Genomic DNA, 14,564 nt, shown 5'->3' on the forward strand with positions numbered 1-14,564 from the left:
AAACCTTTCAGGAACCTTTTCATCAAGGACTATTGTGACCAGGATAAACTTGCCGAATAGGCAACATTTAGACTTCTTAGGTTGATACTCTAAGGCAGTGTTTCCCAACCAGTGTGCCTCCAGCTGTTGCAAAACTACAACTCCCAGCATGCCCGCACAGCCAAAGGCTGTCCAGGCATGCTGGGAGTTGTAGTTTTGCAACAGCTGGAGGCACACTAGTTGGGAAACACTGCTCTAAGGCCTTTTCCGAATTTGCCTTGTAGGAAGCCTAAGTTGAGACCTGGCTACTACAAGGTCTTCAGGACTATGTCTTAGAGACCATTAGGTTGATATAGTGGCTGTACTGTTGAGTCTCCACAGGTTCCGGCAGAGCTGAGTGTTCTAAACACACACACAATTTGCACTGGGGGAAGTCTTCAGATACACCCTTGACTCATTTGAATGAGATAGGATCAAAATGAACTTTTTATGAATTACAAACCAGAGTGTGGCAAAGGTCTTCATGATTTAATCTATGAGGCTTTAAGATAGTTAAAGAGGCTGGTCAAACTTTAGGCTGTAAACTGAACCTCTTCAGGTCTTCACAAAGTTCAGTGTCCTAGACACACACAAACTGCAGCGGGGGAAGTCTCCAAGTTATACTCTTGAATCAACTGAATGAGTTAGGAAAAATGATCTTTTGGTAGATTAAGGCCCAAAGTGTGGTAGGATCTTCATGACTACATCAGAGAGGCCTCTAGATAGAAATCAAAGCTAGCAAACGTCAGACTCAATCTTTCCAGATATTGGCAGTGTTGACTGCCTTACATATCAAGATTCTACACTGGGGGAAGTCTCAGTAACAACCTTGACTCATCTGCATGTTGGGAGCCATGACCTCTCTGGCCTGAACATTATGATGGCTGTACTGTCATCTGATCTAGCCTTATTTTCATCCATACCCTAATTATCATAGAAACTGTAGGTAAAATGTAGGCCAGTCTGAACCTCCAAGGAATGGACAAGGTATTTGCTGCCAATGGATTGTCCGCCTAATAAAGGGAATAGAATGTTTCCATCTTGGCACTGAACCTGATTCCACTGAGCAATTTGTTTGAACATATCTGGATTCAGAGCCCATTCTCCTGGAAAGGGTAGACCTTGACAATCGGTCAGCAACAATGTTAAAGGAGCCTCAACCAAGTACAGCAGACAGATGAGTCAGGTTTCTGTCCAGGTCATGATCTTTCTTACTTCTTCTATGGATACGAATAAGTAGTCTATTCTATGGTATGATCCATGTACTGGTGAATAGAAAGAAAAGTCTTTAGTTTTCGGATTTAAGAGTCTCCAAACATCGCAAACGAACCAGCTATGCAGGTATTTTTTGAGATGTCTGCGAGCCTTGCTCGAAATGGCTGATCTTTCAGAGGTGGAATCAATATCTGGTTCAAGCGTCATATTGAAATCACCTCCCAGGATCACTATCCCCTCCCTGTGTGGCTCCAATCTAGCAAGAGACTCTGTAATCCAAGCAACCTGGCCAGTATTGGGGGCATAGATGTTAACAAAAGTGTAGACCTGATTAGCAATGGAACCCTTAAGCATAATGTATCTTCCCTCAGTATCTTGGATATGGTTTATGTAGGAAAAAGGGAGGTCTTTTCTTATACCTATGCTGACGCCCTTGGAGGCCGAGGGTCCCGCTCCGCAGTGATACCAGTTCGGGAACAGGGAGTGAGTAAGATTAGGGTACTTGTTGAATTTAAAATGGGTCTCTTGGAGAAAAATGATCGAGCAATTCTCCTTTTTCAAATAAGAGAAGATCTGGCTACGCTTAGATGGGGAGTTGAAACCCTTCACATTGAAGGATGCCACGCGGATGCTAGTCATACCTCAATGCAAGGGGTAAAATAAGATAATATAGCGATAAAATAGAGCAGATTAGAGTAAAGCGACAAGATACCGTAAAGCCCTCGGCCTCCCCGGGCGAAGCATCAGGGTCTCCCTTAGTTCCATATTTGAGCTGTAGATCATGGTTATATGTCAAAATACCTGCGAATATGACATCAATAAGCGAAGAAAGTGAGAACATTAAATAAAACATAACAATAAAAAGAACGTTGTGAACTGTAGCAACGTAGAGCATAAAAGCTCTAAAAGTTAGATAAGGGGGAAAGACTCAAAATTTCCAGACCTATCCCTTTGTGGCTCAGTTTAAACCAGAGCTTAGTTCGGTATCAAAAACATTATAAGATGCTACCATTGTTAAATGCTACCATAGCCCTATGGCCTAGTCTCAACAGTATAAGTGCACTTATATAAGTAGAAATTTGCCCATGAGTGGTACTACTAATAGTGAGGATATATTAGCAAGCAGCATAAGGCTATTAACAGGTGTTCAGCTAATTAACTTGGTATAATATCTGGCGATCCATGTATGAAGTCGTACATATCCGACCTCACTATCTAGGATAACATTCAGAAGTGTTATGCATTTTAAGTCAAAATATATTCGCATACTACATTCGCATACTATATTCGCATACTATATTCGCCTAATATATTCGCCTAATATATTCGCCTAATATATTGCCTAATATATTCGCCTAATATATTCGCCTAGTATATTCGCCTAACATAATCGCCTAACATAATCGCCTAACATATTCGCATAATATATTCGCATAATATATTCGCATAATATATTCGCACAACCATGCGGATATAGCCTGAAGATCTCCTATGTAAACACTTTAAAATCAATAGAACCTACAAATATCATCTCTTACTGTGTTAATGACATGCGGGTGAATAATATAGTAGTGCCAAGAGCCTAAAATGGATCACTACATTTGCGAAAAAGGAAGTGGCCGCGAGTTTCATATACCCTCTGCTCCAAAGAACTTATGCGCTAATAAGAAAGAAAGCGACAACGAGAAGCGCAGCATTTCTACTCCCGCACCACCAGTCAGCTTCCTTCTCCGCAAACACCAGCGCATCCCTGTGTTAAGCGAATAAGTAATATCTCTGGATATGCGAATAAATAAATAACAGTTCTAAATATGCGAATAGAGTGAAGAACTTAAACGTAGGTATCGCATGTATATAACGGAAAGAAGCGAAATATTTTAAGAGACAGGATCTTTAAGAATGCATAATTATCTGCCAGGTCGATACTCCAGCTGTTTAGTCCTCCGGTAGTGGAAGTCTTCTCGGGGTAGCATTATTCCCTCTCCTTGCTCTTTGCTGTTTTGGGGTGCGAGGAATCTCCCAAGGCAATATATTCGGAAGTTCAGGTAGAGCTGCAATCTCTTGGATCGGGTCCCAATTATCGATCGGTAGTGGTTGAATATCCAAATGTTGGTAAATCTTCTCTAGGTCTTTGAATGTGGAAACGAAGAGGCGACGTCCCTCGTGGGAAAAAGAAATGCCGAACGGGAACGACCATCTATACAGGATCTTATGGGCCTCGCAGCCAGTCGGTAAGCGGTTTTAAGGCTCTGCGTTTTTTCAGTGTCGATTGCGCTAAGTCCTGAAAGACGGCGATGTCGTATCCTTCCCAGTTGAGGGACAGAGTATTCCTGGCCCCTAATAGAATTGCTTTCTTGACGGGGAAATGAAGGAACTTACAAATAATGTCTCGAGGAGGCTCGTTAGGTTGTGGCTTAGGCCTCAGGGCCCTATGCGCCCTCTCAATGGTGACCTCGTGCGCTGTGTCCGGGCCTAGGATTTGTAGACAGATCTGCATTACCGTTTCTGATATGTCACTTGGGGCAACCGATTCAGGTATACCTCTAAATCTGAGGTTATTTCTTCTCCCCCTGTTCTCCTGATCCTCTATGGCTGTGTACAACATATTTATGTGCGCATTTAGATCCGCCACATTCGAGGATATTGCCTTCTGATGCGTAGTAAGCTTGGAATGGTGTTCCTCAAGCAATTCCACTCTGGTGCCTATGTGCTGTATGTCGCTCCTAATAGCTGCCATTTCGGAGCTCAGGGGTTCAAGAGCTTCGGCCAGTGTCTCTCTCAGAAAGTTCCGGGATATAGGCCTGGTGTCAGGGTCAGGGGAGTCATCCCTACCTCCCATAGCGCCCAGAGGAGCTTGTTGTTTGAGGCTGGAGGATCTCGGCGTACCCGGCGCCATCTTAGGTTCTTTAGCCACGTATGCAGCTGCCGCCTTTTTGATGAATTTCTCCATATCTCCTGCTTGCACTGTCGACTTGTTAGGTCCGGTAGGGTCAGTGGTCTTCTGCCCACCTATTTTGACCATTTTGCCAATCTGGATAGCTGAAAATAAGGTGCTTTTAGGGATATCTGGTCACAGAGCCACGCTTCACACAGCCATCTGCTTTCAGCGCTAGCTCCGCCCCCCCATCTTTCTTACTTCTTTAAGAAGGGTTTCTGATTTGGTGCCACCTTGCTTATCATGTCTGCTCTTACACTGACTATTTCCTCAAGTCTGTGAGGTGAGTCAGACACGATCTTCTGCAGCATTAAAGTCTTTGGGGTTTGAGGAAAGAGACTTCTCAAGGGACTCCAGGAGCCCAATGACTTTCAACCTAGTTCAAAGCCATTATTAGTATAGATGAGTGAATTTAAGCTGACGAAGTGGAATTTGATCCAAATTTCAGGCTTTATTCGATTCGCACAGAGTCTGAATTTCCTCACACTTTGTGGTAGCGAATCAAATTTTTTCCTTAAATGGCTGCTGCACATGTGAAGACATGGGGCAAGGAAGTCTGGGAAGGCGGGATCACCCATAATGCCATGCATGCAGCCAATTATCAGCCAGCCCTGTGATGTCACAGTCCTATAAATAGCCTCAGCCATCTTGGATTCTGCCATTTTTCAGTGTACTTAGTGCAGGGAGAGACGTCAGCAGGCGCTAGGGACAGTGCTAGGAGAAACCTCATTGTGCTAATCAAGCGATGTAAAAGTATAGGGAAAGATTAAACAAGATGTAGGGAAAGGATAGGGAGGAATAATTTCACAGCGTTTATGTAGAACAGGGTTTGGTAGGGGAGGTTACAGCCTGGGAAATAGGAACAATCCTATTACACCTTGCTGCACTGACTGCGGATCCAAATTGCCATTATACAGCTCTGTAATTCCAGCAAACTGTTCTTGTTATTGGGGTGCAAGTGCTGTGTGATACCGCCATTAACAGGGTTTATTACAAGGAAATATTTTAACAGTACGTCTTATTTGCCCTTGTTCGGTGCATTTATATGTTGTGAAACCCTTTTTGCCGTGTATTAGTGGCTAAAGAAAAATATATTTGCCGTTCAGCCCTGCAGTTATATGTTTAAAAGCCTTTAGTGGCGTATATAAGTAGAAAAAGCAAAATATATTCGCAGTTCAGCGCTGCAGTTATATGTTGAAAAGCCTTTAGTGGCGTATATAAAATGAACAAAAAGTGATCAAGAAGTAATACACACACCCAAAAGTATTATCAAAAACTATAGATAGTCCTGCAAAAAATGAGCCACCACACATCTTCATAAACTTGACTATAAAACAGTTTTCGGGGTGAGAATATGGCGAAAAGAAAACAATTATTTTTCAAACGTTCCGATTTTTTTTATTAAAATGCAAGAAAAACTATACATATCGTCAGATTTGTACTGACCTGGAGAATGAAGAGCACAAGTCAGTTTTTTTCACATAGTGAATGCTGTAAAAAAAGACAACCCCAACTGTCAGAATTGCATTTTCTTTTCCAATTCCATTTTGAATTTTTTTCCCGCATCCCCCTATAACCTATGTAATATTAAATGGTGGCTAGTGATGAGCGAACTTCTGTTTTAAGTTCGGCGTCTAAAGTTCGGCTTCCGGTTAGCGGAGAATCCCGATATGGATTCCGACTTCCGTTGTGGTCCGTGGTAGCGGAATCAATAATGGCCGATTATTGATTCCACTACCACGGACCACAACGGAAGTCGGAATCCATATCGGGATTCTCCGCTAACCGGAAGCCGAACTTTAGACGCCGAACTTAAAACAGAAGTTCGCTCATCACTAATGGTGGCATTAGAAACTGGTTTTCTTGTCCTATGATTGCTCCATTCTGGGAAAGGATTAATGATATACTAAATGACGTCTTTAAATATACAGTAAAAATTTCGGCAGACTTAGTTTTGTTCTACTTATTTGATGTTACTCAGACACCTATTAAAAATGAGTTGTGTTTACACCTCCTTAACGCGGCCAAAATACTGGTACCCAAACTTTGGCTTCAACAAGACCCTCCGACTATAAGAGAATGGTTGATGGAAGTATTGAAAATACGGGACTTTGAGAAACTTAAATGGACCCTAGCGTACAATCTTAAGAAGTATCAAGATACTTGGGACGTGTGGGACACTTATTTGACCCCGGAGAAATATGCATGCTTGTATTCAAGTCCGAGTCTGTGATCCTGACTTGCTGATTAATGATACTGTTCTGTTGCCTTTAGACACTTATTCGTCTTTACTGATTAGATGACTGGTATTCCTTTTATGTTTTTTTTGTTTTTTTGTTTTTTTTTTCCCTTGTTTTCAAAGTTTATACTGTTTATGCCCCCCCACCCCCCCCCCCCCTATACTTTGTCTGTTTCCCTTTAGTTCCCAATTTCCAATGTTTATCTTACATTGATGTTTTGCAATCGTCAAATCTTGTTTTCAAACAGTGTTTATGCTTGAAGTGAAGTAACTTAAGTCATGCTCTGTATTTCTTTGATATATGTTGAAACTTACTTTCAAAAATCTATATTTGCCTTTTTTCTTGGCGATTGAAAATAAAATATTTACAAGAAACTACAACTTTTCCCACAAATAAATAAGCCTTCATATGGCTATGTGAACGGAAAAATAAAGGTATAGCTCTGAGTAGGCAGGGAGTAAAAAACTAAAACAAAGCCTACTCCATGAGGCACAAACCTAAAGGTTCCTCTGCAGCAGAGTATAGATCCCAGTACAGCGGATAAAAGGTGATGATCAGGGGGTCAATTAGCCAACTCACTTTGGACTAGCCCCAAGCCAAACCTGTTCAAATGACACAGTGGATCCACATCTGCTTCGTAACACTGATTATTTTGTTGTCAGGAAGATAAGCCAATGGCATAAAAGTCTGGAGGAGACAGAGGAGCCTGGAGACAGAGGGTCCGAATGGTATAAAGGGGTCCAGTTCACCGGCTGTTGAGCACATGTTGGCCAGGCTTTGTGAGCAGCAGAGGGCAGTAGTGAAATACCAGCTGCAACATGGTCGTCGCCTTTCCAGTCAGCTTCTGCTAATCAGAAGTGAGGAGTGGGTATGGATGTCTGACCTCTGTGAGGTTTAAAAAAACCTTTGAGGAATCAACACAGATGGTGAGCGGCGATAACGCTATTATCAGCATAACCATCCCACTGCAGTGTCTACTCAAACATTTGCTGCTCACAATTAAGGACAACGCTTTGCATGTGGAAATGGGGGAAGAAAGTACACAGGGTGATAACCAGACCACCCTCAGTTTGTCTTCTCAGCATAAATTGGATGATGAGGAGCAGAAGACGGTTGCCTCCTATACAGAGGGTAGTACCCATGGAAGTTTATTTATATCTGTTCTGCATGGGTGGGCAGAAGAGGACTAGGAGATTGAGAGTCATCCTCCTGATGACGACAGCAAAGTCTTGCCTGTTGGTACTCTGGCACACATGGCTGACTTCATGTTAGGCTGCCTTTCCAGCGACCCGCGCGTGATACGCATTTTAGACAACACCAATTACTGGTTGTTCACCCTTCTTGACCCCCGCTACAAAAAGAACTTCTCATCTCTCATTCCTCTGGTGGAGAGGACAAGCAAAATGGTGCAATATCAGAAGGTCCTTGTTGAAAAATTGCTCCAAAAATTTCCATCTGACAACGCTGGTCTGTAGTACCTTGGGCAACCGAGGAGGGGAGACAAGGGGAACACACAGCAGTTCCAACAGAGGCAGTGGAACACTCTCCAAAGCCTGGAACAGTTTCATGACATTCCGCCAGCACCCTCACCCTGGAAGATGGTGAAGGAGTACATAGCAGACTGTGTCAGCGTCCTTAATGATCCCTCAGTGCTCTACGCCTTGGAGGCGCTGGCCTGTCCTGCCGCCAGCATTTTGTCTGAGTGGGTATTTAGTGCTGCTGGTGGCATTATACCAGATAACTTTCAACTGAAAATGCTGACAGTTTAACTTTTATAAAAATGAACAAGGCCTGGATTGACCATGACTTCTCGACATGCAACAGAGAAAAGCTGATGAACATAAAGGCACTTTAAATGTTTTGTTTAAAATGTACTGAATACACTGTATTCTCATGCACCCCTTCCACCACAAACAAGGGTATATGGTCGAATCTTCCTTTTCTCATCCTCCTCCTTCTCTTCCATCATATCAACATGCTTATTCATCGCATATAATGCCCTCGCATATAATGTTTTATAGGGTCAGCTCACCTGTAGGCCCTAACATATAATTTTTTTGAGGGTCAGCTCACCAGCAGGCCCTCACCTACAATCTTTTACAGGGTCAGCTCACCTACAGGCCCTCACATATAGTTTTTTAGAGAATCAGCTCACATGCAGGCCCTCGCATATAATTTTTTAGAGGGTCAGCTCAGCTGCAGGCCCTCGCATATAATTTTTTTGAGGAGCAGCTCACCAGCAGGCCCTCACCTACAATCTTTTAGAGGGTCAGCTCACCTGCATGCCCTCACCTACAATCTTTTAGAGGGTCAGCTCACCTGCAGACCCTCACCTAAAATCTTTTACAGGGTGAGCTCACCTGCAGGCCCTTGCATATAATTCTTTAGAGGGTCAGCTCAGCTGTAGATCAATGCATATAATGTTTTAGAGTGTCAGCTCTCCAGCAGTCCCTCACCTGCAATCTTTTAGAGTGTTAGCTCACCTGCAGGCCCTCGCATAAAATGTTTTAGAGGGTCAGCTGACCAGCAGTCCCTCACCTGCAATCTTTTAGAGTGTTAGCTCACCTGCAGTCCCTCGCATATAATGTTTTAGAGGGTCAGCTCACCAGCAGGCCCTCACCTAAAATGTTTTAGAGGGTCAGCTCACCTGAAGGCCCTCGCATATAATTTTTTAGAGGGTCAGCTCACCTGCAGACCCTAACCTACTGTCACAGCCAATTTATGTTTGACCGTGACGCTATTGCGTGCAGAATAGTTGCCGGGGGCAACGTGTAGTTTTCTGTTTGCACGTACACTTTCCTTTATTTGGTGCTTTCATCATTTTGGTTGTCACAGGGTTAATTTAGGTGTGTCTGCTAGGTGTGGTGGGTGTGACCTCAGGCCTCTTTATATGTTGGTCTGTTGGAGCCTGTGGTCAGTCTTATTTTGTTGTCTGCCTGAATAGGAGCTCTGCTCCCTGGCTGAATATGTCATGCTGTGTGAGCCACCCTTAGTTGTCATTTTTCTTATTTGTGTCTGTTTCCTGTACCCTTCCTCTCTGGTTTTGTTGCACGTCTAGTGTGGTGTGCTATGTTTGGTATCTGTGGTGTTATTACCAGCATGGCTGCTTGACGTGTCACTTTTGGTGTGTGTATGTTGCACTGGAGGGGTTCAAGCAATATGCAAGACTGTGTGCTTCCCAGCCTGGAACCTCCATGCTTCTTGTAGCCGCCGGGAGGTCCGGGTTGTCGTTGGTGCCGTCCTTCCATCTCGGCTGCGGCAGGTAAGATTTGATAGCATTTGTGGTGTTGCTGTGCTATCTACCTGCCATACTGTTTATAGTCTTGCACCTTGCCAGCTACTGGGCCTCTGGCGACGCTTGTCATCCGTGTCCTGGATGAACAGGTGTTCTCTGCCCTGTCACTAGCTGTAGGGCAATGCAGGGATACTTAGACTTCTAGGCACGTGGGTATGAGTCCCCTTACCTTTGAAGGCGGCTCATACAGCTAGGAGACTAGGGCCTGTTGAGGGAAGTTTTAGGAGGTGACCAGCTCCCTTTCCCCTGCATTGTAGCCCGGTAGCAAAGGACATTGTGCGATGGGGGGATTCCCCCACTTCCCGTCGTGACACCTACAATCTTTTACAGGGTCAGCTCACCAGCATGCTCTCACCTACAATATTTTACAGGGTGAGCTCACCTGCAGGCCCTTGCATATAATCTTTTGGAGGGTGAGCTCACCTGCAGGCTCTTGCATATAATTTTTTAGAGGGTCAGCTCACCAGCATGCCATCAATCATAATTTTTTAAGGGTGTATGATGCTCTCCTTTATGTGTAATAAAGGGTGTATTGGAGTGCCGGTTCCTTGTAATTTTTGGCAGCCCTTTCAGCAGCCCTGCATAGGCTTTATGACTGTAGGAGTCCCACTACCTGAACAATTGTAACACAATGTGAATGAGGCCCTCCATTATGTGATTTACAAATTGTATCGGAGTGCCTCTTTCTGGCAGAACTTGCACTTTATATATAAATAAATATACAGGAAAGTATGTTTCCTAACAATTTTTCCTCTAAAATCGATCTTATCTTCGGTTTTGTGCATATTATTGTCAGTCTGTAAAAGTGGCATACTGCTCGGACAACATCGAAACCAGCCGTGACCTGGGAGTCCAAGATGCATTCAGACATCCTCCCCATTGCTGTTCCCGAACCATTTCGGTGGTGTTTCCATTAATTTCTGACCTTTTTCTATGAACCCGACATCCTCCCCTCTTTAGAGCAGGGGGTGCCTGGTTTAATGCTCGGGTTCTCCCATTGACTTCTATTGTGCTTGTGCTGGGTAGGGCACCTGAGCATCCCGAGGTGTTCGGCCGGACCACCTGAGCACTTTGGTGCTCGATCAACCTTAAAAAAATCCTTGGACTCTGATGTCCAGTTTGTAGACTTAATTTGTATTGTAAATCTCAGTACAGAGTACACAAGCTAAATAGTGAGGAAGCTCTGAGGAAACTGAGGCTCAGTAACAAAGTACACTAGGTGAGAATAGTGAGGAAACTGTGTAGACTGAGGGGAAAACAGATGTCAGAATTTTTGTTACTTTCTATAGTTGTTTTGGTACAGGTACAGTTGAAAAAGCAATGGGGAATAATTTTAGTATATCCGAAGGATAAGACAGCCAAAATATTGGTGAAGGAAAGAGGAGGTAAGGAGGGTCTGAAGAATGTGAACAGTGTGTTGGAGAAGGCAGGGATGAAGTATGGGAATCTTAACCCTAGGAGTACTAGTATGGTGACACCCTGAGTTAGGGAGGAAGCCTCAGGGAAGCTAGTCTCGGAAAGATTCAGAAGAACACATTTGGTTGGATAAAGGATCATGGATGTGAAGAAGTGGTTGATATATGGATAAATCCTGCCTGCCAGTGAGCTGAGCCCTGCTTGTTGAAAAAGAGGGGAAGTGCAAGTTGTTGTTTGTGTCTTGTGAAGTTAGTGGACTCATGGGATAGTCACCATCTCTGTTTGAGAGCAAGTATACAGCCCGAGAAAAAGGAAGTAAACATGTGAAGCATTGTGGAAAATTGAGTGATGATGTTTTGATTGGTGCAGCGCAGAGGGAGTATTGTGTCTTGTCTGTCTGTGTATCTGTGTGACCTGTCCTATAGGAGGTACTGTGTCGCTGTTGCTTGGTGAATATGTCGCAGAACCCGTAAGAACTCTGTTTGCTGAGATAGAGAACATATGGAGACGGAAAGCTGGGTATGAGTGGGGACTGCGGGGGCTGCCGTTGCGAGTGGAGTGACGTCACTCAATATTAGAATGTGTGATAGCGCGTACTAGGTCTGCAATAATAAGAGAAAATAACAAGACAATGATACTTGCTGTGAGGCAACTATATCTCTTTTTATTTGCCTGCATCAGAACGGGTGTAAATCCTCAAAGCAGAAGCTGCAGTTTTGTAAAAAAGACAAGGTTGTGTTTTTAGGACACTGTCTCTCCCATGGAGCTCGCCACCTAACCCCAGAAAGAAAGGAGACTGCTGAAAGGATACAAGTGCCCAAAGGAGCACAAAGCATAAGGGTGTGTTTGGGGCTGGTGTCATACTGTCGCCCCTGGATTAGACATGCCTCGATGTTAATGCAGACTCTGTATGATTGTCTGTCATCTGACCCATTTCACCTGACAGAAGAGGCAGTGAATAATTTTCATACATTGAAGCTGTGTATAACCTCGGCCCCAGCTATGGGTATTCCAGAATATGACAAGGAATTCCAGCTGTTCTGTTCAGAAATGCAGGGTCACAGCACGGCTGTACTGACTCAGAAACATGGTGACCGCCAGAGGCCAGTGGCGTACTTTTCAGCCAGATTAGATCCTGTCGCCAGAGGCGCCCCCTCCTGTGTCAGGGCGGTAGCGGCAGTGCAGGCAATGATAGAAACAGCCTCTGAAATTGTGTTAGACTACCTGGTGATTGTACAAACACCTCATGACATACAGGGCATATTAACACAGGTTCAAACGAAGCATATTTCTATGGCCAGGCAACTGAGACTCCAGTGTGCACTCCTCATGCCACTAACATTTCTTTCACAAGGTGTACTACTCTGAATCCTGCTACTTTGTTACCAATCACAGATTCAGAAATGGGGCATAGAAGGTACAGGCAGCCTCCAAAATGACATGATGGAACATCTCCCCCATTACTGTGTACAATTAATGCAACAAGAAACATCTAGATTTAATCATGTACATGAAAACCCCCTTCATAACCCTGATTTTGAGTATTTTGTAGATGGAAGCAGGTTGATGGGAGAGGACAGCCGGTTCCACACTGGATATGCAGTGGTCACACAGCATGAGGTAGGGATAGCTGAACCACTGCCACCTCAGATGTCAGTGCAAGAGGCAGAGCTGAAGGCACTCACTGGAGCGTAGAAATTGACCAAGGGGAAGAAGGTGAACATCTACATGGACTCGAGATATGCTTTTGGTATTGCACAAGATTATGGACCCATATGGCAGGCTAGAGACTTTCTAACATCAGCAGGCCAGCCAATTAAAGATAAAGACTCTGTACTTGAACTTATGAACTCTCTGTTATTACCAGAGGAGGTCACTATTATTAAGGTAAAGGTTTATACAAGATGTACCACGGTGGAAGCAAAAGTCAATGATCGAGCAGACAAGGCAGCCAAACAAGCTGCACTCCAGCCACCAAATGCTGACGCCACCCCGGTGAGAGCCTTGAGGCCTGAGGACATTTCACTAAGTACATTTAAAATAATGCTTGCACAAGCTCCTCCTGAGGAAAAATAAATTTGGGCAAAACAAGGGGCCAAACCTGATGAACATGGAATTTGGAGAAACAAGGCCTTCTATACCCAGCTATGGCTCAGGAGGCCCACGGGCCCACTCAGCTATCAAAAGGTGCCATGGTAAGTGTGGTTAATGCAGGGTGGATTGCTCCAGGATTTTCTACAGTAGCCACGCGGTTTGTACAAGGATGTATGTTCTGTGCATTGAACAATGCCAGTCAAGTGGTGAAGACTGCAAGCAAGCACACCCCCAGGTCATTTTACTCGTTCCAGAGACTGCAGATAGACTATATACAACTGCCTAAGGTAGAAGTATAGGATTTTGTCCTTGTGTGTGTTGATTTCTTTTCAGGGTGGCCAGAAGCCTTCCCAGTAGCAAAGGCAAATAACACAACAAAGAACACAGCAAAACAGCTGGTCAGTGAACTGGTGTGCAGGTATGGTGTCCCTGAAGTTATTGAATCAGACAGGATTATCCCCATTTGAGATTCTGTTTGAAGCGCCCCCAGATTAGGATTGTATTTTTCACAACATTTGCAAATGAACTATGATAGCCTAACAAGCTACATGCGGGCCCTCACAAAGGGTCTTGAGCATACCAATAAACAAGTGTTTGCTTCCCTTTCAGATTCAGTAGAAGGAACACACAGTCTGCAACCAGGAGACTGGGTGGTGATAAAAAGACATGTGAGGAAAGGCCTGGATCCTAGATTTGATGGTCCTTTCCAAGTCCTGTTGACTACTCATACAGCAGTAAAGGTTGAAGGAAAGCCTAACTGGATACACGCTTCTCACTGCAAGAAAGGTCTGACGCCTGAGGATGAGGATCCTGCTGCTGATGGCCACCCTAATCCTGGGTACAACGGCCCTGTACCATCAACTGAAGGATAACTAGGACAATGCACTTATCCGACACCAGCAGGTGCTGTTCAGAGGACCTAATGACACTGACAGTAAAATTAAGGACTGTTGGGTCTGTACTCACAGTCCCGTGAGTTCAAGAACTCTGCCTTATCTAACAATCCCTTTGACTTTTAAAGAACTTATTCATATGTCTTGGCTGTTTGTCTCACAAAGAAGACCAGGGCCTGATGATCAAAAGTATAACCCCACTGCAGTCCCTCTCCCCATAGCAGGGTGGGTGGAGGCTCCCTGGTGGCAAGACAAACAATAATGCAAGTAGTGTTGATTATAATAGTAGTATATTTTGTGATTAAGGTTATGTTTATGTGCACCAACAGGTTCTGTACCAAAAGGAGAAACTACCAGGATTATTGAGAGATCTTGGGAACTGCATCAATACCTGGGAGGGAATCTGGCCTCTGGCTGGTAGTTGGACCTATTCCAAATGGAGTACCTCTGGGTTAAGA

At 44.1% G+C, this 14,564-nt stretch overlaps 2 protein-coding genes across 2 annotated transcripts in view; one reads left to right on the top strand and one right to left on the bottom strand.

Moving 5' to 3' along the window:
* The window catches only part of LOC122925022 (zinc finger protein OZF-like), a 338,508-nt gene that overhangs the window by 113,430 nt on the left and 210,514 nt on the right, over positions 1 to 14,564 (top strand). The window lies entirely within an intron of this gene.
* The window catches only part of LOC122925026 (zinc finger protein 260-like), a 63,537-nt gene that overhangs the window by 24,014 nt on the left and 24,959 nt on the right, over positions 1 to 14,564 (bottom strand). The window lies entirely within an intron of this gene.

The sequence above is a fragment of the Bufo gargarizans genome, chromosome 1 (assembly GCF_014858855.1).
Source record: "Bufo gargarizans isolate SCDJY-AF-19 chromosome 1, ASM1485885v1, whole genome shotgun sequence".
Classification (NCBI taxonomy): Eukaryota; Metazoa; Chordata; class Amphibia; order Anura; family Bufonidae; genus Bufo; species Bufo gargarizans.